The sequence below is a fragment of the Budorcas taxicolor genome, chromosome 21 (assembly GCF_023091745.1).
Source record: "Budorcas taxicolor isolate Tak-1 chromosome 21, Takin1.1, whole genome shotgun sequence".
In the NCBI taxonomy this organism is placed as follows: Eukaryota; Metazoa; Chordata; class Mammalia; order Artiodactyla; family Bovidae; genus Budorcas; species Budorcas taxicolor.
The window spans coordinates 35,287,979-35,315,433 of NC_068930.1; the positions used below are offsets into that span (position 1 = coordinate 35,287,979).

The following is a 27,455-nucleotide window of genomic DNA, read 5'->3' on the forward strand; positions in this document are numbered from 1 at the left end:
TGGACCAGGTTGCCCTCAGTGGAAGCAGAGGCAAGTGGTCGGATTCTGGATATATGTGGAAGGTAGAACCAAAAGGATTTGTTGATGGATTGGATGTGGGGTGAGAGAGAGAGAGGAGCCAAGGTTGACTTCAAGGTTCTGGGCTTGAGCCACTGAATGAAACTGCAATTTCCTGAAGTGGAGATGGAGGAAAGTGAAAGTCATTCAGTCGTATCTGACTCTGCGACCCCATAGACTATACAGTCCATGGAATTCTCCAGACCAGAATACTGGAGTGGGTAGTCTTTCCCTACTCCAGGGGATCTTCCCAACCCAGGGATCGAACCCAGGTCTTCCACATTGCAGGCGGATTCTTTACCAGCTGAGCCACAAGGGAAGCCCAAGAATACTGTATTGGGTAGCCTATCCCTTCTCCAGCAGATCTTCCCAACATGGGAATTAAGCCAGTGTCTCCTGCATTGCAGGCAGATTCTTTACCAACTGAGCTATCAGGGAAGCACTAGATAGAGGAGGAGGAGATTTTAGGTGGGGTGAAATGAGGAGTTCTGTTTCAGTCATTTTCAGTTTTACAATCTATGAGATGTCTCATTGAAGATGTCAAGTAGGCAGCTGGATATGCAAGTCTGGAGTTCAAGGGAAAGAATGGGGCCAGAGATAGCATTTTGGAGAAAGCATGTGTGAATGACATTTGTAAGTCATGAGGCTGAGTGAGCTCACCTAGACCCTGGAAGAGAGGAGAAGTGAATAAGATAAGAGGTCTGAGTAATGAGCCCTGGGGCATATCAACATTTAGAGGTCAAGAGGAGGTAGAGGACCCGGTGAAGGAAACTGAGAAGGAACGTCCATTGAAGGCAGAGATAAAGAGTACAAAATATTCCAAGAAAGAAGAGTGAGCGGTCCGTTGTCCCATGTGTCTGAGAAATTGAGTGCTGTCTTCAGCAACATGAAGGTCATGCCTCGTACTTGGGATGTGGCTCTCGTCGCCAGGTTCGGTTAACTGATGATGTCAGGGACTCTTGAATCAGGCAATTCTCCTTCCTTTCACAGCTTCTGAGACTTAGAGCTCTTCTGCTGCATATTCACATACATTTTGAGATTGGGGCTATTTTATCTGTACAAATTCTTCACCACATCCTGTCTGAGAGGAGAGGAAGACACTTTGCGCCCTCTAATTTTCCTTCCTGAAAGGTCTATGCTGTCTTCCTTTCTTTCTTTGAAATCTTTAGTTGCAGCACATCTTAGTTCCCTTATCAGCGATGGAACCCATGCCCCCTACACTGGCAGCTCAGGGTTTTAACCACTGGACCACCAGGGAAGCCCCTTTATGATATATTCCTTGATAGAAAATCACAGTCCCTGACTGTCTTAACAGCTGTCTGCGTGTGTACTTGCTCAGTCATGTCCAACTCTTTGTGACCCCCATGGGCTATAGTCCACCCAGGCTTCTCTTGATTTCTCTGGGAAATCAAAAAATCTGTCTTGATTTCCCAGGCAAAAATACTGGAGTGGGTTGCCATTTCCTACTCCAGGGGATCTTCCTGACCCAGGGGTTGATCCCCTGTCTCCTGCATTTCCAGCATTGGCAGGCGGATTCTTTACTGCTGTGCCACCTGGGAAGCCTTCTTAACAGTTACCACTTATGTAAAAGAACTTTATCTTTTAGCTGAATGTTAAACATCTCATCCTCCAGGAGATAATTATCTAATTTTCTAAATCAGTTGATCCCCAAATGAGTATTCTGTCTTCTCTTGGACCCTCCAAGCAAATAGGTGTTTTTTTTTCCTGCCTCAGAGTGAAGTCTTGTTTTAGTGTGATCTGTTCTTTAGCTCACTAGTTTTCCTTACATTCATCACCCAACAATTATTTAACAAAATCCCAACAACATACTATACTATATGCATTGAGTCTAATTTGAGAAAGAAACTCTTAGAAAGAGTTTACCAAGTCCCAAGCAGAAGGAGAAGAGGGCATCAGAGGATGAGGTGCCTGGATGGCATCACGGATGCAATGGACATGAACATGGGCAAACTTAAGGAGATGGTGAAGGACAGGGAGGCCTGGCGTGCTGCAGTCCATGGGGTCGCAGAGGCAGACATGGCTTGGCGACTGAACAGCAACAAAGCAGAAGTGATTCCCATGGGCAGAAAGGGCAGGAAGACCTCAAAGGAAAGCAGGATTGTGAAAAGGTGTGGAGGGTAAGAAAATGTCATGTCCTGGGAAAGTAGAGCATTAGCTGGGCCTCAAAAGGTAGAAAGGATTTGAACAGGTAGAACAAAAGATAATCATGCAAGATATTTAACATCACAGTCAAAGTTAGTGCTGATTGCGATTACTGTTATACAGACAGGTTGGCCTAAAGAGATGGGTTCCTTGTAAGAGATAATTCACATTGATTCATGAACCCATGAAACTCATTCACACTGGCCTGTGCTTGAGTGGCCAATAGTATAAAGATTCTAGATTACCTTTCAGAGAGACAGTGATGGTCTGTAGTGGTAGTGAGGCACCTTAGAATTTAGAAATAGGATTGCCTTAATTATCTATTCATTTGCATTCATATGTGAGACACTGAAGAAATATGAAGACAGATAGGTCCCAGTGTTCAAAAGCCTTGAATGGTGACTGCCAAACCACACCCCCCACAAACTGCAAAAGGTATTCAAACCAAGTCCCTGGAACCTGTAAGTGTTATTTTTGGCAGGGGGCGGCTGGGGGTGGCGGGGGGGGGAATGTGATTTGGGGCAGATGTGATTAAGTTAAGATTCTTGAGATGAGATCATTCTGGATTATCGTGGACACATGGAGAAGAAGAAGTGGCAGTGTGACCCAGAAGCCAAGATTGGAGTGATGAGGCCTCAAGCCAAGAACACCTGAAGTGACAAGAAGGCGGAGGAGGCCAGAACCAGAGCTTCCCCCGGAGGGAGCACAGCCCTACCAATGCATTAATTTTGGAACTTTGGCCTCAAGAACTGTGAGAGAATAAATTTATACTCTTTAAAAAGAATATCTCCATGTTTGTGATACTTTGTTACAGTAGCTACAGGAAATGTGATGATATTGATTATGATATTAATTATGGTTATTAACAAATGGTATCCAGCCCCATCACTTCATGGCAAATAGAAGGAGAAAAAGTGGAAGCAGTGACAAATTTTATTTTTTTGGCCTCCAAAATCACTGCGGATGGTGACTGCAGCCATGAAATTAAAAGACACTTGCTCCTTGGAAGAAAAGCTATGACAAACCTAGATAGCATATTAAAAAGCAGAGACATCACTTTGCTGACAAAGGTCACCATACTATCAAAGCTGTGGTTTTTCCAGTAGTCATGTACAGATGTGAGAGTTGGACCATAAAGAAGGCTGGGCACCAAAGAATTGATGCTTTCAAATTATGGTGCTAGAGAAGACACTTGAGAGTCCCTTGGACAGCTAGGAGATCAAAGCAGTCAATCCTGAAGGAAATCAACCCTTAATATGCATTGGAAGGACTGAAGCTGAAACTCCAATACTTTGGCCACCTGATGCGAAGAGCCAACTCTTTGGAAAAGACCCTGAGGCTGGGAAAGATTGAAGGCAAGAGGAAAAGGGGATGACAGAGTGTGAGATGGTTGCATGGCATCACCAACTCAATGGACATGAATTTGAGCAAACTCTGGGAGATAGTGAAGGACAGGGAAGCCTGGTGTGCTGCAGTCAGTGTGGGTTTAGAAGAACCCGGTAGTTTAGTGAACATCGCCTGCTTTGTGAGGGGAAGCAAGTCCAGAACATAACTAGAATACAGCAAGTTTAAATACAATTATTGGGGCTTCTCTGGTGGTCCAGTGGCTAAAGCTCCGTGTTCCTAACACAGGGGGCCCAAGTTCAATCCCTGGTCAGGAAGCTAGATCCCACATTCCACAAGTAAAGAGCCAACTAAGACTTAATGCAGCCAAATATATAAAAATATAGTCTCTGATCAGCTTTTGGCGTGCTCACTCTGGGCCCCTGGCAGTGAACTTGAGCATTTTGGATCCTGAAAGGGAAGCTTTCTCTCTTTCTCACACATATACTACTGAATACATTTGCAACCTGGTTTTTATTTCTTGGGAGTTTGATTAGCATGATTTAGCTAATCACGCAAAGGTCGACTCAACCTTGAGATTGACAAAACTAGAGACCACATTCTGACGCTTAGTGAATTTGCCCGCTAAAGCCACATGATCAGACTTTTTGAGATACAGGCTTGGAGTCTCCCAGATATTATCTACTGTTACTGTTGATCCCTCTACGCTCCTCAGGGAACATCATGCTTCCCCCTCAATTTAAAATCTGGGAAATGTATTTATTCAGCAGACATTTTTTCTTGGTGCTCACATGTAGGGGTAAAGTAAGGGGCTGCTGAGGCCCGGAGACCTCATTGATGTATCTTTCAGGAGAATGACCTCAGTTCCTGTGTTAGTTTCCTGGGGATGCTAGTACACTGAGTGTACCAGACACTCAGTGGCTTGAAAGAACAGAGGTTTATTCTCTCACAGTTCTGGAGGCTGAAAGTCTAAGATCAAGGAGTCAACAGGGCTATATTCCCTCCAAAAGCTCTAGCAGTGAATCATCTTTGCCAGTTCTGGTGGATGCAGGTGTTTCTTGGATTGTGGCCTCATCACACCAGTCTGTGCCTTGGTCTTCACATGGCCTTCTCTGTCTTCTCTTTGTCTCTTTTAAGGAAACCTGTCATTGGATTTAGGGCCTACCCTACTGTCCTTAATTAATTGCAGAGACCTATTTCTAAATAAGGTCACACATGAATTTTGCAGGGGCGCTGGTCAACTGACTATATCTCCTTAAGCTGGAAAAGCTGCAAGGGCTGGAATGAGTCTTAGGTTATGCTGAAATAAATATGAATTGAGGACTTCCCTGTTGGTCCAGTAGTTAAGACTCTGTGCTGCCAATGCAGGGATAAATCAGGGTTCAATCCTGGTTGGGGAGCTAAGATCCTACATGCCATGTGGAATGAACAAAAGATTAAAAAAAAATTTAATAAAAAAATATGTCAACTACAGCACAGACTAAGTCGATCTCAATCTGAAAGTGCATGGGCAATAAGATAGCATATGTGTGTGTATGCTCAATCATGTCTGACTCTTTAGGACCCCATGGACTGTAGCTGCCCAGCTCCTCTTCCATGGAATTTTCCAGGCAAGATTTCTGGAGTGGGTTGCCATTTCCTGCTCTAGGGGATCTTCCCTACCCAGACGTGGGATCAAACCCATGTCTCCTGCATTGGCAGGCAGTTTCTTTACCGCTCTGCCATCTGGGAAGCCCATAAGACAGCATGTGTGAATGTTAGTCACTCAGTCATGTCCAGCTCTTTGCGACCCCATGGACAGTGGCTCGCCAGGCTTCTCTGTCCATGGAATTCTCCAGGCAAGAATACTGGAGTGGGTTGCCATCCCCTTCTCCAATAAGATAGCATAAGGAAGCTAAATAATGATCAAGAGACCACACTGGCGGGTGGCAGCAGTGATGCGCAATGTCTCCTGTTAAGATCCCTAAAGGCACCTCTCCAAACGAGGAACCTGCCCATCTGGCTCCCTTTCCCTCGTCTAATTCAGATCACTCCAGCAGTACTGCTCTCTACAGATGGAGCCAGTTCCCGCATCACCTGCTGTTCTCTGTTGGTGTGGACACCTGTCTCCTGGCCCAGGGTCTTCACAGCTTTGTAGCTTTCCATGGACACTCTGGCACTTATTTCAAAGGCTTTTTTTCTCCTGTTGGGATGGGTTTGTCTTCTAAGGGCTGCCCCGCCCATAGTCACTCTAGTTACCCAAGCTATTGCCATCTTGGCGTTTGTGCCTGAAGGCTGCATGAAAGCATGTCTCCATGACATTCCTGGACTCATGGCACTCTACGGAGAAGTTACTGACCTCATCTTTAGTTAAGTTAACCTGTGGCATACTCCAGTGTTGGTTTCTTTATGATTCTTCCCATCTCAGTAAGAAGACAATGGATTCTAGGCCAAAATGTTGCATTCTAGCTTCCCAAACTGTGTTCTTATTCCTCATTCACTCATAAGGAGACCCTGGAAAGCACACTGTCAAATTAAACCAGCCCTATAGGCAAAAGGAAGGAAATGGCAACCCACTCCAGTGTTCTTGCCTGGAGAATCCCAGGGACAGGGGAGCCTGGTGGGCTGCTGTCTATGGGGTCGCACAGAGTCGGACACGACTGAAGCGACTCCGCAGCAGTATAGGCAGAACTGCCTCTGCCGCCTTGCGCTGGGCCCATGTTCCAGCTGTACTGGAGTAAAGCATCTGGAACCAGGGCACGGGGAGCAGAATGGCCAGTCTACCACGTTGCCGCAGGACTAGGTCATCCACTCACTGACAATGTGGATCCAGGAAAGGTTTTCAACCTCCTTGAACCCAAGTTGTGTAAATTGTAATTCATCCGTAAATTGGGCCTAAAATTATATACTTTGAAAAATTGTGAACTGTGAAAATTTAGTGAGATGGCAAATGTATGTGAAAACTTAGTGTCATGCTGGTTGCGAGTCACCACTCTATAAATCTGCTGCCAGGACTGTAGGCAGAATCCACAGCACCGCTGACGAAGAGTGATCGTCTAACAGCACCATGCAGATTCAGTGAAATTTCCAGTGAACCCACGTGACTGTAAGAACACTCCTGCCCCGTAATAACACATCTGCCATGAGTTCGTGTCTTTTCTCTAGATCTTTCCCTGGTTTTCTGCCCTTTTCTCATACCTCAGTGGAAGAATTATCCTTCCTTTTCAAAACTGATAATCTCTGTATTTGTGATTCAGGACTCTATTTACACAGTGCATCCCTTTATTAGCTGCATTCCCTCAACAAACCCAAGTTGTGCCCTTGCTTAAAAACACGATTCCTTAATTCTGCAGCCCACTCAAGGTACATGTGGTCCCTCCTTCCCTTTAGCTGTCTAACTTCTTGAATGCTTCTAAAATTATTTCACAAATGTCTGTTTCACATGACCCCATGCTGCATACAGTGGTGGACAGTGGGCATCTGTCACGGCTGTCAGTGGAGGACGATGCCACCAGGTCTCCTGCAGATCAGTCTTGAGCAAAATGGTGACCAAATCTGAGCAGCTTCTGGTCTGGCCCTTGTCCAACTCTATCCATCACACGGGGCCCATCAATCTCTGTTCTCAAATCTCACCAGCTTCATTTCAGTTTCTTGAACTGTCTCAAATTCTCTCACCTGATTAATCTCTAGATTCCAATTAGATTATCTGCTCGGGGAAACCGTCCATGCCCCCTCCTCCACCGTATTTGGGACAGATTTTTTTTCTTTTATGTACTCATAGACTCATCATCCCAACACTTAACTCAGTACCTAATTCTCCATTTATGAGTGTGGTTACCTCGCTTTCTTTTCCGCTCTACCCTAAGCTCTAGGGGAGCAAGGGCCATGGCTATTTTTACTTACTTTATGCACAACTGCTAGTAATGTTGTCTGGCAGTAGACCATCATTAAACAGTGATAGTTTCAGGAGCTAGTCGGATAGCAAGAAGAAAATAACGTGTTCTAATGCTTTGGCTTCAAGGGGAGTATTCTAATGGAATTATATTGTGTATGTTAAGGCGATACAGAAGAGTAGCCATTAACTCGTAGGGTGTAGGTACAGGTGTGATGTAATCAGCAAACACCTCTGAAAAGATGAGTAGACATCCGTTATGCAAATGAGGAGAAAATGGCATTGTGGCAGATGGAAGTACTTATGCGAAGAAGTGAAAAGACTTCATGAGTTGAGAGAACTGAGTGATGTTTCTATAACTGGAATGAAGGGAACATGTGGAGAAATAGTAAGAGGTGAGGCTGGACAATTGGGGCATAGATCATGGAGAGCCTTGCCTATTTCCTGTGGAATTTGAGCATGTGTAGAGACAGAGATGATCTCTAAGTAGGAAAATAGCATGACGTATTTGCATTTGAAAAAGACTTATTTTGGCAACTGGAACTCTCAGACACGGTTTGTGGAAATATAAAATAGTAGAACCATATTGGAAAGCTGTTTGACAGTTTCTTACAAAATTTAACATACACCTATCCTATGAACTGGCACTTCTATTCCTATGTATTTATCTAAAATTGAAAATATATGTCCAAAAAGACATACAAAAATGTTCATGACAGCTTTTTCATAAGAGCAAAAACTAGAAACAACTCAATTTTTCATCAACAGATGAATGGAAAAATAAGTTGTGGTATATCCATACAGTTGTGTACTACTCAACAATATAAAGGACTTCCTCAGTGGCTCAGCAGTAAAGAATCCACCTGCAATGCAGGAGACTCAGGTTCAGTCCCTGGGTTGGGAAGATTCCCTGGAGGAGGGCATGGCAACTCACTCCAGTATTCTCCCATGGAGAGAGGAGCCTGATGGGCTACAGTTCAGAGTGTCGCAAAGAGTTGGGCGTGACTGAAGTGACTGAGCATGCATGCACAGCAACATAAAGGAACAAACTAGTGAAAATGCCATAGCCTGGATGACTTTCACAGACACTGTGTTGACTGAAGAATCCAGACACAAGGTAATCCATACCATGTGATTCCATTTACACACAGTTTGCTGCTGCTGCTAAGTTGCTTCAGTCGTGTCCGACTCTGTGTGACCCCATAGACAGCAGCCCACCAGGCTCCCCCATCCCTGGGATTCTCGAGGCAAGAACACTGGAGTGGGTTGCCATTTCCTTCTCTAATGCATGAAAGTGAAAAGTGAAAGTGAAGTCGCTCAGTTCTATCTGACTCTGCAACCCCATGGACTGCAGCCCACCAGGCTCCTCCGTCCATGGGATTTTCCAGGCAAGAGTACTGGAGTGGGGTGCCATTGCCTTCTCCGACACACAGTTTAAGAACACGCAAAACTATTCTGTGGTAATAGAAATCTGGGCATCAGGGGCTTGACTGGAGGGAGTCATAGGGAACTTTCTGAGGCTATGGAAAAGTTCTATTTCTTGATTGGGGTGGTGGTTATGTTTAAACCTGTCAAACTTTACGCTTACAATTTGTGTGTTTTATTGTATGTAAATTATGCATCCTTTATTTTTTTAAGTACTAGAGGAAAAAGACTTCTGTGGACACAGTGTGGAGAATGCTCAAAGAGGAATTGAGGATTGACTTGGGGTGATTGTAACAATGCAATAGAAAAATTTTAGAATGCTAGAATTTAAGCCATGGGTTTGGAAAAAGAGGGAATGAATTTCCAGTTTATTGAGGTAAGAGGATTTTTTTTTCTTCTTCCTCCAACCCCCTCCCCTCTAGCAACCACCTGTTAGTCTCTGTATCAGTGACTCTTTTGTTTAGTTATGTTTGTTCATTTATTTTGGTTTTTTAGATGCCATATATAAGTGAAATCATACAGTATTGTCTTTCTCTGTCTATATTATTTCACTTAGTACCTCTTGGTCCAACCATGTTGTCACAAATGGCAAGATTTCATTGTTTTTCTTGACTGAGTAATACTCCATTGTGTGTATATGTGTATCTGTATATATGTGTATCACATCTTCTTTATCCATTTTTCTATTGATGGGCACTTAGATTGCTTCCATATCTTGACTATTGTTAATAGGCTGTAATTAACATAGGGGTGCGTATATCTTTTCATTTTCTTTGTATAAATACCCAGGATTGAAACTGCTGGATTGTATGGTAGTTTTGTTTTTAATTTTTTGAGGGAGGCCGCTATGCTCCTTTCCAGAGTAGGTGCACCAATTTACATTCCCACCAACAGTGCGTGAGGGTTCCCTTTCCTCCACGTCCTCACCAACACTTGTCATCTCTTGCCTTGTGGTTTTGCTTTGCATTTCCCTGATAGCTAGTGATGTTGGGCATCTTTTCATGTGTCTATTAACCATCTGTATGTCTGCTTTGGAAAAATGTCTATTAAGCTCCTCTGTTAATTTTTTAATCAAGTTTTTTGTCTTCTTGATGATGAGTTGTGTAAGTTCTTGGTGTGTTTCAGATATTAACCCCTTATCAAATATATCATTTGCAAATATCTTCTCCTATTCAGTAGGCAGCCTTTTCATTTTTTTTAACAGTTTCACTCTGCAAAAGCTTTTTAGTTTGATGCAATCCCATTTGCTTATTTTTGCTTTTGTTTGTTTTGCCTGAGGAGACATCCAAAAAAGTATTGCTAAGACTCATGTTAAAGAGCATATTGCCTATGTTTTCTTCCAGAAGTTTTATGGTTTCAGGCCTTACATTTAAGTCCTTAATCCGTTTTGAGTTTATTCTCATATGTGATGTGAGAGAGTAGTCTAGCCTGATTCTTTTGCTTATAGTTGCCTCAGTTCAGTTCAGTTCAGTCGCTCAGTTGTGTCTGATTCTTTGCGACCCCATGGATTGCAGCACTCCAGGCCTCCCTGTCCATCACCAACTCCTGGAGTTTACTCCAACTCATGTCCATTGAGTCAGTGATACCATCCAGCCATCTCATTCTCTGTCTAGTTTTCCTTTATTTCCTTTATTGCAGAGGCTGTCTTTTTCCCATTGAATATTCTTGCCTCCTTTGTCATAGATGGATTGACCATATCAATGTGGGTTTCCTCCCCTGGATTCTCTATTCTGTTTCCTAGATCCATGTGCCTGTTTTTGTGCCAGTACCGTGCTTTTTTTTTTTTTTTTAAATTTGGCTGCACCGGGTTTTAGTTACAGAACACAAGATCTTCATTGTCACGTGCAGGATCTTCAGTTGCTTCACACAGGCTCTTAGCTCCAGCATGTGGGATCTAGTTCCCTGACCAGGGATCAAACCCAGTCCCTCTGCATTGGGAATGCAGAGTCTTAACCGCTGGACCATCAGGGAAGTCCCACTATTTTGATTACTGTAGATTTGTAGTTTGAAATCAGGGAGCAAGGTACCTCCAGCTTTGTCTTCTTCCTTAGGACTGCTTTAGGCTATTCAGGGACTTTTGTGTTTCTCTACAGAATCATTTGTTCTAGTTGTGTGAAAAATGCCATTGGCATTTTGATAGGGATTGTATTGAATCTGTAAATTGCCTTAGGTTGTATGTTCATTTGAACAGTATTAATTCTTCCAATCCATGAGCACAGTGTATCTTCCCATTATGTTTGCATTATCTTCAGTTTCTTTCATCACTTCATCATTTTTCTGAGTGCAGGTCTTTTACCTCCTTAAAGTGAAAGTGAAAGTGAAGTCGCTCAGTCGTGTCCAACTCTTTGCGACCCCATGGACTGTAGCCTACCAGGCTCCTCCGCCCGTGGGATTCTCCAGGCAAGAGTACTGGAGTGGGTTGCCATTTCCTTCTCCAGGAGGTCTTCCCAACCCAGGGGATCGAACCCGGGTCTCCCACATTGCAGGCAGACGCTTTACCATCTGAGCCACCAGGGAAGACTCTTTATCTCCTTAGTTAGATTTATTAGCGGGCATTTTATTCTTTTTGAAGTGATTTGTAAATGGGATTGTTTTCTTAATTTCTCTTCCTAGTTTGTTTTTAGTGTATAAAAAGGAGATAGTAGGATTGACAGAACTTAAAAAATGAGGAGGAAAGAGTTCAGAAGTCTTTGGATTGTGCCCTTTAATAGGTTGATACAGTTGCTGAAAATTTGGAAGCAGGTTTTGAAGGGGGATTTTTGGTGGTGGCCGGTGAGTTGGGTTCCAGAAAGGTGGAGCTTGTAACCCTGAAGAATCTCCACGTGCAACAGGCAGAACTAAAGACTGGTCTGAAGCCTGGGGAGAGTCCAGGGCTGGAGATAAGAGTGTGGGGTCAGCAAGAGGTAGGCATCATTGAAATCATCACGAATGGGAGAGTTTAAGGATTAAGCAGAGACAAGGGCTAAAAACAGAACCTTGGAAACCTTGACATTTAAAGGTCAGTAGAGAACAAGGAGTCCATGAAGGAATCTGAGGAGATGTAAAATGTGCTTGGTAGGAGCCAAAGAAGGGGAAAGTGATTCAGTAAATGAGGAGGGTCAATGTCAAATGCTGGAGTAGTCAGGTCAGAAAATAATTGCCTCCACGCCCCTTCTTCCCTCCCAAACCTTTCGGATCTCATCAACTCCTTTCTCCTGCTGCTGGTGTGTTTTTCCTGAAGGTGGCCAGAGACCTCCAAGTCTCCAGATCTAGTGGTGTCACCATCTCCAGCCTCATCTTCAACCTCCTGCACATTCAACATCACCAACCATGCCCTCCTCCTTGAGATTCTCTCCCCTAGGCCTCTGTGACTCTGCAGGCTTCTTATTACCCTCACAAAACTTTCATCATGGCTCCTCTTTCTGCTCCTGAACATACTCATTTCCTGAGGTTTTGCTGTCTTTTCTTCCCTTGACATCAATCGAATCATCTTGTGGTTAGACCTGTGGTAGGTGCCGATGAGACCAGTAAATATAACGTAGGCCTGGCTTCCCAGAATTTGACAGCATAGCCACAGAGGAAGAAGAAAATAGATCTCAACAGTATTGTATGCTAGACAGTTCTTAGCAGGGTTCTCTGGGATTGTGGAACGAACAGCTGAGCCTGAAACAGTAAATAAGAATGCATAGAGTCTAGGGAGGGATGGGATCCATGGAAATTTCTGTGGCTGAAGTGTGTATAGAAAAGGTGGGGCTGAAGGGTGAGAGAAGGATTTGAAATATAAATGTAGAGAGGTAAATTGCAAAGTGTCGTGTGTAATTCTTAGGAGTTTGAGCATCATTCTCTCTATATATAAGCAGTAGGGAGCCAGTTGGGTCTTAAATAGAGGAAAGATGATCACACACAGGCTTCCCAGGTGGTCCAGTGCGTAAAGAATCTGCCTGCAATGCAGCAGACTCAGGAGGCATGTGTTCGATCTCCGGGTTGGAAAGATCCCCGGAGGAGGGCATGGCAACCCACTCCAATATTCTTGTCTGGAAAATCCCATAGACAGAAGAACCTGATGGGCAATAGTCCATAGGGTCACAAAGAGCTGGACATGACCGAAGCAACTTAGCACACACACATGCTTTATCACACAAAAAATTTTGGAACATAACTAGCTGAATGAAGGCTAGAGAGACTGGGAGGAGGCTGGGGGCAGAGGGGCTGACAAGGAGGTTGTATCCGTAATCCGGGTGAGAAATGACGAGGATTTGAATTAAGGTAGCAATGAGAATACCCACTCCGGTACTCTTGCCTGGAAAATCCCATGGACGGAGGAGCCTGGTAGGCTGCAGTCCATGGAGTTGCGAAGAGTCGGACACGACTGAGCAACTTCACTTTCACTTTTCACTTTCATGCATTGGAGAAGGAAATGGCAACCCACTCCAGTGTTCTTGCCTGGAGAATCCCAGGGACGGGGGAGCCTCGTGGGCTGCTGTCTCTGGGGTCGCACAGAGTCGGACACGACTGAAACGACTTAGCAGCAGCAGCAGCAGCAATGAGAATGGGGCTTCCCTAGTGGCTCAGTGGTGAGGACTCTGCCTGCAGTTCAGGAGACCCAGGTTTGATCTCTGGGTTGGGAAGATCCCCTGGAGGAGGGCATGGCCACCTACTCTAGTACTGTTCCCTAGAGAATCCCATGGACATAAGAGCCTGGCAGGCTGCAGTCCTTAGGGTCACACAGAATCAGACACGACTCAAGCAGTGAAGCAGCAGCAGCAGCACTGAGAATAGGGAAGGTGATGAAATTCCAGAGATATTTCTGGTATAGACTTGAATTGGTGAAGCAACTGGTTGGGAGATGCAAAAGGAGAGGTTGAGGATGACTGCACAGAGCTTAAATGGGGAGATTTGGGTCAGTGGTGACTCCATGACCCCAAATTAAAACCACAAGAATGGAAATAGCCTTTGAATGGAAGTACAGTAATGATTAAGATTTAAACATATTTGGGAATTCTGTAGGGGTCCACCAGTTAGGACTCTATGCTTTCACTGCCAAGGACGCTGGTTCAGTCCCTGGTCAGGGAACTAAGATCCCACAAGCAGCATGGTATGGCCAAAAAAAAAAAAAAAGATTTAAACATACTAATTTTGAAATTATTATACAGTATTTAGTTAGAACTCTGTTTCAACACAGAGACCATGGCTGAAGCCCTAGGGTTCAGTTCAGTTCAGTCGCTCAATCGTGTCAGACTCTCTGCTACCCCATGAATTGCAGCACGCCAGGCCTCCCTGTCCATCACCAACTCCCAGAGTTCACTCAGACTCGCGTCCATCGAGTCGGTGATGCCATTCAGCCATCTCATCCTCGGTCGTCCCCTTCTCCTCCTGCCCCCCAGTCCCTCCCAGCATCAAAGTCTTTTCCAATGAGTCAACTCTTCGCATGAGGTGGCCAAAGTACTGGAGTTTCAGCTTTAGCATCATTCCTTCCAAAGAAATCCCAGGGTTGATCTCCTTTAGAGTGGACTGGTTGGATCTCCTTGCAGTCCAAGGGACTCTCAAGAGTCTTCTCCAACACCACAGTTCAAAAGCATCAGTTCTTCGGCACTCAGCCTTCTTCACAGTCCAACTCTCACATCCATACATGACCACTGGAAAAACCATAGCCTTGACTAGATGGATCTTAGTCGGCAAGATAATGTCTCTGCTTTTGAATATGCTATCTAGGTTGGTCACCCTTACGGCAGAAAGTGAAGAGGAGCTAAAAAGCCTCTTGATGAAAGTAAAAGAGGAGAGTGAAAAAGTTGGCTTAAAGCTCAACATTCAGAAAACAAAGATCATGGTATCTGGTCCCATCCCTCCATGGGAAATAGATGGAGAAACAGTGGAAACAGTGTCAGACTTTATTTTGGGGGGCTCCAAAATCACTGCAGATGGTGACTGCAGCCATGAAATTAAAAGATGCTTACTCCTTGGAAGAAAAGTTATGACCAACCTAAATAGCCCTAGGGTTAGATGAGCCTTTTTTGAAAGCCCATATAGAAGAAATCATGAGTTTGGCAGAGATGGAACATTGAAGAATATCAGCACTGGGACTCCTCTGGTAGTCCAGTGGCTAAGACTCATGCTCCCAATATGGGTTCGAACCCTGGTCAGGGAACTAGATCCCATATGCTGCAACAAAGATATCATGTGCTGCAAAGAAGACCTGGCACAGTCAAATAAATAATAAATTTTTTTTAAGTTAATATCAGTATTGTAGAGTTGAGAAGGGAAAACCTCAAAGGAAATAAACAGAGAAAGAGGAAAAGGACAAAGAATCCTCAAAACTAAGAGAATAAAGAGTTTTAAGAATCAGAGGGTCATCAACAATGCCAAATGTCATAGACAGGTTTAGGGCTAAAAGTGTCCATTGTGTTTGGTAATTAGGAGATCCCTGACTAACACATCAAGAGCATTTTTATTGGAGGGTAGGGATGGAAACCATAGGGTTGAAGAGAATTTAGGAGAAAAATTAGAAAAAGCATAGTGTAAAGTAATGTCACATTCAGGCATACAAATACTTGGAACATTTCCTTTCCACATAATTTTACTCAGGAAAATTACTTGAGGGTGTACTCCAGAAAAAAATGAAAGAAACTCAACAAAGAGGAAACATGGGATTTGAGGGGGGAAAAATAGAGCCATGTCAAATTGATAGTGGTGGAGCAGAACCATAGAGGAATGTGTCCAAAATCGATCATTTAACAGGAGAATTAGGGATCTTGACAGTCTTACCGTAAGATGAAGAAAACATATAGTTCTACTTCCTATAAGAAAAAGGGCAATGAGAAACCTCAGTAATGTAGAGAAAAGCCTGTGGAAGAAGTCTGGGCCAAACATGAAGCAAAATGAAATATAATCTGATTTTGAGCAGTTTGATGGCAGATAAGAAAAGAACAATAAACCTATATATTTGAATTTTTTCCATCCAGTAACTTGGCTGGAAATAGTGTTAGAGCCCTTTCTGTCATGATTTATTCACCCTACCTGATTCTGCAGTGTATGTAATCATAAATACAAATGTTGCTTATTGTTCTTCAAGTTTTAGATTCAATTTTTGTGAAGTTTACAAAGCATGCAAAAATTCATGTAGCTCCAAAGCAGAATCTGAATGAGTTAAACCTTGACATGTAAAGAAGAACCTGAACAGGTGATCAAAATTTGGAAGTGGAGAAGAGTATTAGTAATAAGAGAGCTACCATTCATTGAGTCTCCACTATGTCCCAGTCACTATCCTAAGCCTGTTAAAGGTTATTGAATTCATGACAAAGCTATGAGTTAGGTGCTATTTTTATATCCATTTTCCAGCTAAGGAAACTGAAGCACAGAGAGGTGAAGTAACCTGCCCAGGGTCACACAGCTAGCAAATGGAAGCAGTGAGATTAGCACCTCAGTTGTCTGGCTCCAGAGCCTACATCTACATATACTCCAGTCCACTGTCCTGTTTCCTCAGGTGAGGCAGAGAGAAGTGCCCAGGTGCCAGCAACCTCATCCCACTTCCTGGAAGGGGGAGGGGGAGGAGAAACTGACCCAAGTCGATGCAGCAGACAGGAAGCTTAAAATACATATTTTACAAGTCACCTGAGGTGGTTGCCTCAGCAGGCTAGGACTGAGGGGTGGGAGGCTGAGAGGAGAACTTACTGTCATTTCATATACTTAACGAACCATTGAATCATTATTACTATGTGCATGGATTACTTTCATCATTTAAAAGTCCTACCTTCTTCCAAGGCCATGTTTAAAAATTTCCTCCCAAAGCTTCCCTAATTCCTTCAGGAAAAAATGGGCTCTCGAATCCTCTGAGCTCCTGCAAGGCCATGTCTCTGTTTCTGCCCTCTTTAGAACCCACTACTTCTGACTTTACGTTGCCTTTGAAAGTGCCTTGGGGACAGTGTCTCTGTCAGATTTACCTGACTTACCTCTGTGGCCTTGGCATCGGGCCCTGCTTATGTTATGTGCTCAGTAAATATTGAATGAACTGGATGAGTGGCTTCTGTTAGCAGCAGATTGTGTCCATTTCCCGCAATTTGGGGAACTCAGAACACGCAGCTTGAGTATGTCTACGTGTCAGTCACTATGCTGCCGCTGGGAAGAGGGAGACGGGGAGAGAAGGAGGGGTGTGGAGTGGCCCCTTTGCCCCATCCTTCTATAAAAGCAGAGTCACAAAATGACAGCACTGAAATGAATCTTAGATCATTACGTCCAACCCCATCATTTTACAGATGAGGAAACTAAGGCCAGGGAGCAGAAAAGACTTGAAAGCCCACAATGAAATCGGAATAGATGTATATCAGCTTAGGTTCTTAAGCTTTGTTCCTAATTGCCAAAGCAATACTTAGCTTGGTTTTGTTTTGTTTTGTTTTGTTAACCCCTATAATCTCTCTATATTTCTACCTAAACATGGTTTGGAGCTTTTATTTCATTTTTTTATGGTCTTGCTTTGTAGGTGATATTTTAAGTTGGCATAGATTCTTTTTGGATGGCAGTGAATGATGGATAAGTAGATAGATGGATAAGTTAGTGACTTTCCTGGGATAACATAGCTGGTCGATGACAGAGCCAAGACCTAGCAAAGCATCTCGCTGAGGGATGCCAAGCAGCTGAAGTACCTAACACAAAAGCACTTCTGAGTTGCCGTGACAACTACAGTAGTCCTCTAATTTCCAGCAGAGTGTGTGGGGATCAGGATCAGACCCTAATGCACAGGCTCAGAGGTTAAGGTGCAAAGGAAGACACTCCTTACCCAGGCTGCGATGGCACAGCCCTAGCTAGATTCAGGAATCAGCATTTTGTTGAAGCCACCAGGCCTGGTCTGAAAGAGGGGCCAAGGGAAATGGATCCAAAGGACACTGTTATCTAGGTGGTATCATGTGGTGAAGAGAAACAGGAGGCAGACCCAGATTCCGGTCCTGGCTCAGGCACAAAGTCATTGAGTGACTTTGGGTAGGTCACCGCCTCTTTCTGGGCCTCGGTGTCTTTACCTCCGAGGCGAGGTGATTGGACTAGGCCATGGGTGATGTCCAAGGGCGCTAACCATATGAAAACGCCCCGACACCACAATTGCAAAACGTCTTGTCAGAATCCAGAGAAGGCTGGGATTCCAGCCTCGGGTCCACAGAGAGGACCTATCCCTCCCCTAACCCCTTTGTCACCCACAGACTCCATGCCCTCTGCAGCCAGCCAGAGCTGCGGGACGACAGCCTGAGACAGGTAGCCAGCCAGCCCTGGCCAGCTCCCCGCTCCAGCGGAGGTAGGAGTGGGGTCGGGAGCAGGTTCTCTTCTTCAGAGATGCCTCCCTTTGGAGGAGGCACTATTTGAGTGGTAAACAAAGACCCAGGTTTCTCAGCTGGAAACAGGGGTGTGCCTTCCTCCTCCTCCACGAAGATGGGGGTTGGCAGGAGGTCAGCGGTCCTGGGTGCACTGCTGGGTGGGGGGTGAAGAAGCCACCTGGGTGGAGGGGCAGGGTGGCTGGGTGACCTGTGGTGGCGACTCTACATCCATGTCCAGTCCCCAAGGGTCATATCTCCCAGTCTCTTCACGGGTCATCTACCTCCCAAGCCTCTCCACCTTCCTATGCTTGTCACCACTTATACTTCATTCACTCAGTAAATATTTCTTGAGCACCTGTTGTTCTGGATGCTGAGGATACAGTGGTAAATGAAAGAGACACAAAACCCCTGCTCTCAAGGAGCTTATGTTCTAATGGGAGAGATACTTAGTAAACAAATACTAATCATATCGTATATTATACACATGGTGAGACATGCTGTGAAAAGAATAAAGCAGGTAGAGGAGATAAGAAATGTGAGCAGAGCATGCTATTTGAATTAAGGTGGCCTGGGAAGATGTTGCTAATAAGGTGACATTTGAGCAAAGACCTGAAGCAAGTGAAGGTGCAAGCCCTGAGATATTCCAGGCAGAGAAGAAACATCCCAGGCAGAGAAAAGGCCCAGAACAGAGTGTGCTTGGCATATCTAGAACACAGTCAGCAAGGCTGGAGAGGCGGAGTCACGGGAGACAGGTGGAAGTTGCAGAGAAGGCAGGAGAAAGAGGATAGCACCTTGAGGGCCATCACTCAGTGGCCAGGACAGGAAGCCACTGGAGGTGGTGAGCAGCGGGGGGATGTGTCTGACTTGGGTTTTAAAAGGGTTTCTGCTGTGTGAAGGACAGGTGAAGGTGGAAGCAGGGGAACAGGTGAGCTGTCAATTGCAGTAATCCAGCTGAGAGATGACAGGGGCTTGGACTGGAGTGGAGAGGTGGTGAGGAGTGTTAAAATTTGAAATGTATTTGGAAGGTAGAACTGACAGATTTGCTGACAGATTGGATATGGGGCATGAAAGGAAGGAATCAGGATGGTTCCAAGACTCTTTGGCCTGAGCAACTGGAAGGATGAGTTTGTTGTTCACAGAGAGGGGAAGGGCTGTGATGGGCTAGATGAGACATCTAAGTCAGGTTTTCTGGTTGACGGTTGGATCCATGAGTCTGAAATTAATGGGAACAGTTGAGGGTAAAGATATATTTGGAAGTCATCAGCAAATAGACTTGCACTGTCCAATATGGTAGCCACTAACCACAAAAAGCTTTTTATATTTAACATGAATTGAATAACCTCACCTCAGATATGCAGATGACACCACCCTGTGGCAGAAAGTGAAGAGGAACTAAAAAGCCTCTTGATGAAAGTGAAAGAGGAGAGTGAAAAAGTTGGCTTAAAGCTCAACATTCAGAAAATGAAGATCATGGCATCTGGTCCCATCACTTCATGGGAAATAGATGGGGAAACAGTGGAAACAGTGTCAGACTTTATTTTTCTGGACACCAAAATCACTGAAGATGGTGATTGCAGCCATGAAATTAAAAGACGCTTACTCCTTGGAAGAAAAGTTATGACCAACCTAGATAGCATATTCAAAAGCAGAGACATTACTTTGCTGACTAAGGTCCGTCTAGTCAAGGCTATGGTTTTTCTTGTGGTCATATATGGATGTGAGAGTTGGACTGTGAAGAAAGCTGAGCGCCAAAGAATTGATGCTTTTGAACTGTGGTGTTGGAGAAGACTCTTGAGAGTCCCTTGGACTGCAAGGAGATCCAACCAGTCCCTTCTGAAGGAGATCAGTCCTGGGTGTTCATTGGAAGGACTGATGCCAAAGCTGAAACTCCAATACTTTGGCCACCTCTTGCGAAGAGTTCTCATTGGAAAAGACTGATGCTGGGAGGGATTGGGGGCAGGAGGAGAAGGGGATGACCGAGGATGAGATGGCTGGATAGCATCACTGACTCAATGGACATGAGTTTGGGTGAACTCTGGGAGTTGGTGATGGACAGGCAGGCCTGGCGTGCTGTGGTTCATGGGGTCTCAAAGAGTCAGACATGACGGAGCAACTGAACTGAACTGACTGAACATTAAATAGCATTTAAAATTTAGCCCCTTCTGTCACACTAACTACATTTCAAGTGCACAACAGCCAAATGTGAGCAGAGGCTACCATACTGGACAGCACAGATAGAGAACATTTCCACCATCACAGCAAGCTCGTTAGACAGTGCTTATAATGTCTGGATGAGATGCCAGGAGAGTGGATGGAGAAAAGTGAGCTTTTCTCAGTTGGGAAGATAAAGAGGAGTGGCCTGTATGCTCAAATGCTAAGTTGTGCCCGACTCTTTGTGACCCCATGGACTGTAGCTCACCAGGCTCAGACTTTGTCCATGGGATTTCCTAGGCAAGAATATTGGAGTGGCCTGTATAGGAGTAGGAAAATCCAGGAGAGGGTGGATTTCTGGATGCCAGTAAAGAAAGTATATTGGAGAGGAGGTCAGATGCTTTTATTAGGACAGGGAGACTGAAAATCAAGAATTGTTGGTGGTCCAGTGGTTAAGTATCTGCCTGCCAGTGCAGGGAGGGGTTCCATCCCTGGTCCGGGAGGATCACACGTGCTATGGAGCAGCTAGAACGCGCACGCCACAGCTACTGAAGCCCATGCACTCTGGAGCTCATACTCCACAACAAGAGAAGCCACTGTAATGAGAAGCCTGAGCCATCTAGAGAGTAGACCTTGCTCACCACAACTGGACAAAGCCCACACACAGCAACGAAGACCCAGCACAGCCAAAATAAATAAATAATTTTTTTAAATAACCTTAAAAAAATTGACCAGCAGATTTATCAACAAGTAGGTCGTCAGTGACTTCAGGGAGGGCAGTTTTGCAGAGGTGGAGACCAAAGCTTGAGTGAGGTGGTAGATTCTGGAGAGAATGCAAGAGGAATTGGAAACAGCACATGTACACACCTTCACACCTTTTCAGATGAAGGTGCTGTGAAGGAGCAGAGAAATAGCCAGAGGTTTGTGATGTTAAGGGAAGTAAAGCTTCCCCACAGGGGAAATTGAGAAAACCATGCCTTGAGTAAGGAAGAGCCGAGGGGATCTGATCCCCTCGTGGCTCCCATGGCTAGGATATGGATGTCTTGTCTGGAGGATGGAGGGAGGACAGAGTCAGTGGCAAGGCTGCAGATAAGAGAGGGGCTGGGGGATGGGGAGCGTGGGGAGGTTCTCTTGGAAATGTCTCAGTTCCCCTGGGGCAGTTAGGAGGAGTTCATCCACTGAGTGTGAACACAGGCATTGGAGGGGTGAGGAGAGAGAGGAGGGCATCAGTAGTCATCCAGGAAAGCAGGAGCATGGTGGGATTAGGGGATGGATGTGGGATTGCCACGCTGCACCGAAGGCTTGCTTAAAGTTTGTGGTCCTGCTAGAGCCAGCTTCCAGAATTTGCCCTGTCTTGCCTCTGTGTGTTCACATGCTGCTTTCTCTCTTCGGTGGGTCCTTCCCATTTCTCTAGTCCCTCCTCTGCCCAGCAGACCCATGATTCTGCAAGGCACAGCGTAAGCAGCAGCTCCTCTGATACCTCCTTCCCTCCCTTTCTTCTCACCAGTGCCCATCCTTCCCCCCAGAACTCTGATCGTGTCACATGAACAGTATTTGCTTACATGGCTATTGCGCTAAGGCAGGGGTCAGCAGACACTTTTTGCAGAAGGGCAGATAGTGAATATATTAGGTTTTGCAGACTGTTCAGTCTCTGCCACACTATTCAGTCTGTACAGATTGTAGCACAAAAGCAGTCAGACAATACATAAAAGATGGGGTGTGACCATGTTCCAGTAAAATGCTGTTTGCCGAAACAGGCGGTGGGCTGGATTTGGCCTCTGGGCCATAGTTTGCCAACCCCTGCTCGAGGGAATGGCAGAGATGATGTCTCAATTGTCTCAGGAGCCGCCGTACCTGGGTACCAGTTAGGGGCTCAGGAAATGTTTAAATGGACGATAGAAGAGTGGATGTGCATGAATAAACATTTAGGCCTGTCCTACTTAGATGGCAGAACCGTGTTCCCTCAGACATGCAAATTTTAGTCTGTTTGTCAACGGTCTGTCATTACACAGTCACCCCGTGCCTAGGGAAGGATTATACATGGGAGCATGAGTCCTCGATACCCAGGAAAGATCAGAGATGGCCTTGCCACCCACTGCATCAATGCTGAACTGCCACCCTGGCTAGCCAGCCTTGTTCCTACTTGTTCCCAGGTGCACAGACTCCCAGTTCAGAGGGACCAGCCTCTTCACAAACAGGCCCTCCGTATTCACCCTTCCTCTCATAGTTCCTGTGCTTCCCTCCAGCCCAGCATCCCTCAGCCCCTGCAGAGAATGAATAGTCACCAGGTCTCTGTCATATGCAAGGCACAGTGGGAGAATCAGAGGCCCTTCCCTGAAGAAGCTTACTCAGTCCAAGCATCACTTTGGGAGTGCCCTCTGCCTACCCTCACCATACTCATACCTGAGCTCCTCCTTAAAGCTTGCCAGAGCCACCCCAACCCACCTGATTCCCCCTTCTTTTCTATTTTTTTGTCCCGAGGTTTTGCACCACGCTGGGCTTCTCTTGGGGGTGGATTCACATGTAAATCTCCTCTCCCCATTCATATTGGCAACCAGCGAAGACCAAGGACAGCAGAGGGTGCTTTTGTTTCTTTGAGCTCACACTGTCCAAGAGAAGTATAAACCACACACACAGTTTACAAATTTTCTAGTAACACATTAAAAAGTTAGAAACTGGTGTGTATGTGTGTGTGCTCAATTGTGTCCAACTATTTGTGACCCCATGGACTGTAGCCCACAAGCCTCCCCTGTCCATGGAATTTTCCAGACAAGAATACTGGAGTGGGTTGCCATTTCCTACTCCAGAGGATCTTCCTGATCCAGGGACTGAACCTGCTTCCCCTGTGTCTCCTGCGATGGCAGGCGGATGCTTTACCACTGAGCCACCTGGGAAGCCCTAAAAGAAACAGGTGAGATTAATTTTAATGCATTTTTAATAACAAGTATATCTAGAATGGAGAAGGAAATGGCAACCCACTCCAGCGTTCTTGCCTGGAGAGTCCCAAGGACGGGGGAGCCTGGTGGGCTGCCATCCATTGGGTCCCAAAGAGTCAGACATGACTGAAGCGACTTAGCAGCGTATCTAGAAGATTATCATTCTAACATGTGATCAATGTAAAAATGATTTTATTGATATTATTCATAGGTCTTCGGTGTGTATTTTGCTTGTACAGAACAGCTCAGTTTGGGCAGCAACACTGCAAGTGCTCAGTAGCCACATGTGACCAGTGGCTCCCGCACTAGAGTGCATAGTTCATGCAGGGAGGGTGGGAGGTGCCTGGGAAGTGGCCGCATCGAGTCTTCCTTGTGAAGGGCTTTCCTCCTACTCTCTGACACCATTGGATATTGTATTGGGGACTCTGAAGAGCTCCAATACTATAATCCTGTGTGTCCCAGCACAGAGAAGAGTTCAGCAAGAGGCAAAGTGATAGATAAGAAGTGATTGATTAGAATAGGACACTTGTGAGCCTTACAAGCAGGCAGGCAAGAGGATGCTGCACCCTGAGAACTTACAGGGCTATAGTTTTATAATCGAAAGAAAAGTGGGATGGGGGAAGAAGAGCTTCTTTGTCTTTCCTGAGTAGACTCTGTGCTTCCATCATCAGCTCCTCCTCCAGGTTGTGCAAGAGAGTTTTCTTGACCCCACATGGTCAAGTTAGGTCCACAAATTTTTGTTTTCTATGTGTGTAGAGATCATGTCCTACGGATCATTAACTGAGTTCACTGGGCAGAATGTGGGTCTCATGACATCTGACCGGGGATTATACCCATGTCCCCTGCATTGCAAGGCAGACTCTTCACCACTGGACCACAAGAGAAGTCCTTAAAGTATCTTCACTGAGAAACATTTGACATATAAATATTGTAGAGAAAACTGAGATTTAAGAGCTTGCTTTTACTCAGATGCTAAGTTACAAAGCTCAAATTTGAACCCAGCTCTGGGTTGGCCTAAAGCTCAACATTCAGAAAACGAAGATCATGGCATCTGGTCCCATCACTTCATGGGAAATAGATGGGGAAACAGTGGAAACAGTGTCAGACTTTATTTTGGGGGGCTCCAAAATCACAGCAGATGGTGATTGCAGCCATGAAATTAAAAGATGCTTACTCCTTGGAAGAAAAGTTATGACCAACCTAGATAGTATATTCAAAGGCAGAGACATTACTTTGCCGACTAAGGTCTATCTAGTCAAGGCTATGGTTTTTCCAGTGGTCATGTATGGATGTGAGAGTTGGACTGTGAAGAAGGCTGAGTGCCGAAGAGTTGATGCTTTTGAACTGTGGTGTTGGAGAAGACTCTTGAGAGTCCCTTGGACTGCAAGGAGATCCAACCAGTCCATTCTGAAGGAGATCAGCCCTGGGATTTCTTTGGAAGGAATGATGCTAAAGCTGAAACTCCAGCACTTTGGCCACCTCGTGAGAAGAGTTGACTCATTGGCAAAGACTCTGATGCTGGGAGGGATTGGGGGCAGGAGGAGAAGGGGACGACAGAGGATGAGATGGCTGGATGGCATCACTGACTCGATGGCCATGAGTCTGAACTCCAGGAGTTGGTGATGGACAGGGAGGCCTGGTGTGCTGCGATTCATGGGGTCACAAAGAGTTGGACATGACTGAGCGACTGAACTGAACTGAACTGGGTCCAAAGCCTGTCCATAAAATAGAATATTTAAGTTGGAAGGTTCATTAGAAAATTATCCAAACTGTTATCTCCATGAATATCACTTGTGTTTTCAGCACCAACCCCCAGTGTCTGGCTCGTCCTAGGAGCTCAACTATTTCAGTGAGCAAATCTGGTCTCACTTTACAGAGGAGAAATTGGGAAATGAGAGGAGACTTTTCTGACTCGATGGAAAAAGGGACTCCAGGGGCTAGAACCCACCTTGCTGACTATCACTGCGCTGCTATTATTCCATGTCGTTCTGTCATGCAGGTGATCAGCCCCCCAAACCATGGGAGTTTGACATCTGAAATTCTCTTTGTATTTGCAGGGACAGATTTTCAGCAGGCATTTTCTTCCCCATGTCCACAGCCTCAGAACTCGCCAGAAATCTTCCTTGCAATTCCCATCTCCTCTTAATTCCACCCTCCAGCAGCTGAGCCTGCTCAAGGACCCGGACTCCAGGTCTCCACGTGAAGCCGCATAAACCAGCAAAGCTCACTGCATGTGGGCACCACCCCCAGCTTTCATCTCGGGTCACACTCGTCGTGACAACTCGAGAGGTTTCCTTGGCTGGAGGGCAGCACGACTCTCCAAGAGGGTCATGCCAGCAGCTGCCTGCTGTGCCTGGATGCCTGCCCTGGAGCCTGATTGGGAAGGCGCCCTCGGGCTTACTGCAGGCCCAGCCAGTCAGCATCCTCCCAGGGAACTCCTAGCAGCCTCCCTCCTGATCAGGTCATAGTAAAGGTCATAGATTATATTAGAAGCTTAGAACTGAAAGGGAATTTAAATATCATGCACCCTAGTGCTTTTCTAACTATAATGTCCTACAAGTCTCCTGGGAATCTTGTTAAGATGCAGATTTCTGATTTCATCAATTGCAACAGATATACCACTGGAAGCTATGCGGGGGGGTGGAGGGAGGGGTGGTGGTCACATGGAAATGCTCTATACTTTAAATTTTTCTTTAAATTTTAAAACTGCTCTAAAAAAATAGTCTATTAATTTTTGTAACATCCTACTGAGTTCCAAGAGGAGATCATTTGCTGGGTAATTGCTCAGTCGAGTTTTTCCTTAGGCACAAAGATGACCTTGCACATTTCACTGCTGACGGCCCCTCCAAGGCTGCCTCCAGCACTGACTTGCTGAAAGCTGTCCTCGAGTTTGATGGGTTAACTGAGGAATACTTTTTGAATGCAGAAAGCATACTCATGGGGCCATCCAAGGACCCTGCCTCATTTTTCTGCCTTTAGAAAAGCTGCTGAACTAAATCTGGCATATAGAAATGTGCCTGAGAGATTTTTCTTTTATTTTTTTTAAGGATTTAATATAATTTTTATCCTATATTGAGGTATAGGCTTACAATTGTTGTGTTAGTTGCAGGCGTATAGCAGACTGGTTCAGTTATACATACACTTTTATCTGTTCTGCTTCAGATTCTTTTTTTCCCATATAGGTTATTACAGAATAATAACTCTAACCTATAGTAGAGTTTCCTGTGCTATCTAGTAGCTCCTTGTTGATTATTTTATATATAATAATGTGATGTATTATTCCCAACTTCTAATTTACCCTTCTTCCCCCACCTTTCCCCTTTAGTAACTGTAAATTTGTTTTTGAAATCTGTGAGTCTGTTTCTGTTTTATGGATAAGTTCATCTGTATCATCTTTTTAGATTCCACATATAAGTGATACTGTATGGTGTTTGTCTTTCTCTGCCTGACTTACTTCACTTAGTGTGATCCTCTCTAGGTGCATCTGTGTTGCTATAGATGGCATTCGTTCACTCTTTTCTTGACTGAGTAATATTCCACTGTATACATGTATCACATCTTCTTTATCCATTCCTCTGTCAATGGACATTTAGGTTTTTCCATGTCTTGGCTATTGCAAATGGAGCTGCAGAGAACATTGGGATGCATATATCTTTTCAGATTATGGTTTCCTCCAGATACATGCCCAGGAGTGGGATTGCTGGATTATATGGTAGTTAAGTTGTTAGTTTTCTGAGGAACCTCCATACTATTCTCCATAGTGGCAGCACCAATTTACATTCCCAGAAACAGTGTAGGAGGGTTCCCTTTTCTCTACACCCTCCCCAGCATTTATTGTTTATAGACATTTCGATGATGGCCATTCCGACCGGTGTGAAGTCATGCCTCGTTGCTGTTTTGATTTACATTTCTCTAATAATTAGCAACATGAAATATTTTTTCAAGTGCTTTGAGGTTCTTTCCTTTCAGTTTGCTAATATGAACCCTGGCCTTAAGGAGCTTATAGCCTAGAATAGAGTCTAAACCTCTGTAAGACAGAGTAGAAAAGTGGTACACGCCCTGAGTGATGTACAGTTGAAGTGTACAGAAGAGAGAAAAGAGATGGCTCCCTGACACCGCGTTCAGGTGCAAGCAGTGACACTGGGTTATAGAAGGTTGGATGAGAGAGAGATTACAGTTGGGACCTGTGGAATAGGGGGATCCGTGTTCCTGCCAGGAGAGTTCCATAAGCAG

General features: G+C 45.0%; 1 protein-coding gene and 1 non-coding gene across 2 annotated transcripts in view; one reads left to right on the top strand and one right to left on the bottom strand.

The window, feature by feature from the left end:
• Positions 1-27,455, top strand: part of TMEM266 (transmembrane protein 266) — a 126,877-nt gene that overhangs the window by 15,715 nt on the left and 83,707 nt on the right. The gene's annotated exons all lie outside the window — the stretch shown is intronic.
• Positions 10,759-10,831, bottom strand: TRNAG-CCC (transfer RNA glycine (anticodon CCC)). The gene has a single exon. It is a non-coding gene; the product is annotated as a tRNA-Gly (tRNA).